The sequence below is a fragment of the Myotis yumanensis genome, unplaced genomic scaffold (genome assembly GCF_028538775.1).
Source record: "Myotis yumanensis isolate MYYU_CA2020_CCGP unplaced genomic scaffold, mMyoYum1.0.hap1 SCAF_6, whole genome shotgun sequence".
NCBI classification, from domain to species: domain Eukaryota; kingdom Metazoa; phylum Chordata; class Mammalia; order Chiroptera; family Vespertilionidae; genus Myotis; species Myotis yumanensis.
The window spans coordinates 64,002,467-64,006,784 of record NW_027223757.1 but is presented as its reverse complement, the minus strand read 5'-3'; positions in this window follow the sequence as shown (position 1 = coordinate 64,006,784).

The window sequence follows — 4,318 nt, the reverse complement described above, 5'->3', positions numbered from 1 at the left end:
GGAATTAAAAAAGAATCAGAAATTCAAAACAGTCTGTCTTCACCTCCAGGGAAGCTGTGCAATATTTGTGCATTTCCACCGCATTAATAACACGCAAACAGAGGTTGTATTATATGGTTCTTCTCAATCTAAATATTCCGTTTCAAACCTCACCCTGCCATACTAGCTCAAAGCCAAAAACTCAAAATTATAAACAAGGGTTTCCGGGAGCGGCCTCAATCCCTGCCCTCTGTTGGTAAGAACAGGAACTTCATCAAAAATGGGTGTAGTGGCGCATGAGCACCACACGATGGCAGTAGAGCTTCATGCAGCTCCGCCAACCACCAAAGGCAGAAGGGCCTTCTGAGGGGGCAATACCGCCGTGAAGTCTGAAGTGAAGGAGATTTAGACTAGAACTGACTAAACCTCAAGGTTAAGGCTAAAACTTGTAGGCAAAGCACTTTTTCCAAAGCATAAAAACATGTCAGAGTATACACATTTTGCAATGATAGACACACACAATTTTTCCATCTTTACCTCCATTGAGAATGAGTCAAGAGGTCTTATGTTATTGAGTGAACTCTGCCTCTGACTCACCTTCCTTGAGGGCACAGCAAGTTCATTGTCAGTTTGCAAATGTGTCTGCCAGAGAATCTCTATTGTTTCCATTTGTCTAATAGTAGATCTCCTGTCCATAGGGCTGATGCCACCACTCTCACCCACAGGCACCACATACATCTGCCCCGAAAAGGCCCTGTGACTGGGACCCGGGGGCCCTGGGGCCCCAGCACTGAGAGAAACCTCCCAGGTTGCACCATTTTTAACCATGAAAGATTTGTCAGGAGTTGTGTACTAGTTACCTAGAGCTGCCACAGCAAATTGCTGCAAACTTGATGGCTTAAAAAAGCAAACATGCATAGTTTTATAGTTCTAGAGGCCAGGGATCTAAAACCACAGTGTCAGCGGGGCCACACTCCCTCAAACACCTAATTGGGAGAATCCTTCCTTGTCTCTTCCAGCTTCTGGCAACCCTTGTTGCTCCCCTCTCTGCCCCCATCCTGCCGTGCCTCTCCTCCCTGTCTCTCTCTCTCTGTCTTCTCCTTTTCTGTGACTTAGAAGGACACTCACTGGATTTAGGGCACATCCCTAAGTCAGGATTGATCTCATCTCCAGAGCCTGACCTTAATGAAAGTTATGAAGACGCTTCTTCCAGACCAAGTCACACGCTGAGGTTCCAGGTGGACTTCTATCTTGGGGTGGGGGACACCATTCAATCCACTACAGCTGGGAGGCAGCGTATTCCCCGGCATCGCTATAATTATTCTCTTCTCACCAGAATTATGGGCTTTGAGTCCATCTGCAGAGCAGTCAGGAGATATCAGCCAAAGCAGGAAAGTTCACTAGACTATGGATGTGAAGTTTCTGGAGATGCATCTTTGGTAAAGAAACCCCCTTCCCCAGAGACGTCTCTGTGAACCCTCCTGCAAAACATGCGAAGAAGTGGAAAATTGGGTCTCTGAATGGTTTGCCTCAAAACAAGAAAAGTTCTATTGGGACGGAATTAGGTAATCTGCATTATTAACCGGTCAATACAGATTTTTGTAATTAAAGAAAACACGATAATTTCAAGAGAAACAGCAGAAGTGCTTTATTCAAAGTAATGTCCATCGCCAGCTACACATTTCCCCCATCTTTCAGGTAATTACTGAATTCCGTCCCAGTAGAACTTTTCTTGTTTTGAAGCAAACCATTCAGAGACCCAATTTTCCACTTCTTCACACGTTTTGAAGTGCCACTCAGAAAGTGCGTGTGCCATCGATCAGAACAAGTGGTAATCTGAAGGAGCAATACAACAAAATAGCATACATATCAAATCGCATATATATCAACATATGTGTAACTCCATCTATTGAAAAAAATCCGCATTATTAACTAGTACACCTAGTATACAGATACTCTAGTAATGAAAAAAAAATACTATAATACATGACAAAAAATATTCTATTTAGATTAGTCTTTCAGTGAGCAAGTACAGGAAAAAAAAAAAAGGAATCTCATTGTGTATTTGTCACTGGGTAGGAAAATCAGGGTAATATACTAACTGCCCTGCTTGCCTAAGAGGAATGTATATGAAAAATCTTTGAAATGTTGAAAATCTCACAAGCATAAAAGGTGTGCTTTTCTTTCTCTCCCACTTTCACAGCATGTACAGGCACAGGCGTGCTCACATGAGCAAGGACATAGGGTCTGACCTGTGCCTATTAAAAGTCCAATCCTCTGACCAGCAGAATCGGCAACACCTGGGAAATAGTCAGGAAGGCAGAACTTCTGGTTCCAGCCCAGACTGATGGAATGAGAACCAGCTGTTGAACAGGCTTGCCAGGTGATTCCTTTAGACATTAGAGTTTGAGAAGCCTTGCCCTAAGGCGGTTCTCAACCTTAGCTGCACATTAGAATCACCTGGGAATCTTTTTAAAGTCCTGATTTCTGGGCCTCATCCTCCGGAAATTCTGTTTCTTTGTTATGGGGCGGGGCCACAACATTAGCAACAAAGAAACAGAATTTCCGGAGGATGAGGCCCAGAAATCAGGATTTTAAAAAAGATTCCCAGGTGATTTAATGTGCAGCCAAGGTTGATTACCACTGCTAAGTGATCCCTGTCTGGTAAATTTCATACAGTGAACTGGGGATCCTCAATATTTTTTTCCTCATTATTAGGATCTCCTTAGGAACACCCCAGGTATGACCTGTGGTTGGCAGGAGGAGAGAAGAGAAGTTACTCTTACCTCAATGTGGACCCTCTTCACGGACAATCCCCAGCCAAATTATGAACCACATAGACATCAGTTCGGTTCAGCTTTGATTACTGTGGAAGATCAACTCTGCTGTCCTGACTGGGGAACCAAACAATATTCTGTGATCTTCACTCCAGCATTTTGGTGTAGCATTTTCACAGATAACTGCAAAAGTAACTATAAAGGAATGCCAAGGACATTGCTTAAAAAATATATCAAAAAATAAGGAGAACAAAGGAGTCCACCGGAGAATCCTTTGATTTTCTCACTCCCGATTCCTTATAGAAACAATGTGAAGAATGATGACATTCATCTCACTAGGTAAGCCCCATGCTGTGAAATCACCCTGCTTTGAGGTGTCCAGATGAAAGATGCTCTACAAATACAAAGCAATGGCTGCTGGGTCTGCATTTGTGCCGGAGCGAGTCTCCCTGTGTGGGCTCTTACTTTTTACTAATAAAAGCAGAGGGTGGCCCTGGCTGGTGTTGCTCAGTGGTTAGAGTGCCGGCCCTCGAACAGACGGTTTGCCGGTTCAGTTCCTGGACAAGGGCATGCAACTGGGTTTCAGGTTCAATCCCTGGCTCTGGTCTGGGTGTGACAACCAATCAATGCGTCTCTCTCGAATCGATATTTCTCTCTCTCTCTCCCCTCTGTCTCTTTCCCCCTCCCTCCCTTCTTTCAACTCTATCTGAAAAGCAGTGGGAAAAATATCCTTGGGTGAGTATTAACAAAAATTTTTAAAAATAAATAAATAATAAAAGCAGAGGGTGCACAGACACTCACTCCTTCAGGGTCCCACTGAGTCCCACCGGGGCTTGGTGAGGTCTCTGGCTGGGTCCTGGTTGCCAATGAAAATGCTTCAGGAAAGATTGGGGTGGCCCAGGTTCTTGGCTGACCTGTGGAGCTGAGAGCAGATTTTACACGGAAGACATGTATTTTGAGTGGCCAGGGTGAAAGCAAATGATGGCCAATGAAAGGGATCCTGCCCATCTTCTCCTCCAGCGGAGCTCCTTCATATGGAAAATTTGAACAAGGAGGGAAGTAGCCTTCTCAGGGTAACAGACAGGAAGTAGAAACCTGAAGTCTGTACTGACATGCTCTATGAGGAACCGCTGTCTTAGAGTTCCTTTTGTGGGCCAACCTGGGCATGCAGCGACAAGGACAGCCATAGGTAACACCTTTGCCTTGTCCTGGCACAAAGCTCATTCAGGAATACAGGGAAATGTGATCTTGCCATCTTCCCCTCTTGGAGAGGACACGGGATTTGAACCTGCCGTGCATTTATCTAGTTCACAGCACAACTGGGAACACCTCTTGATGGCCTCCAGATAGAATGAGCTGTTCATCCATGTGCCCGAGTTACAACAGTAACGCCTCCATTATCACATGCTAACTATTTTTAGTCCGCTCCTCTGACCAGTCAAGTAATTTCTTTAAGATCAAGGATGATGTTTATTTCTCCATTCCAAGTGCCTGGCACAGTGCCTGAGATAGCTTGTCAATAATCATTTGAATGAGTTACCCTCCCTTAGTGAAGGCTGAGG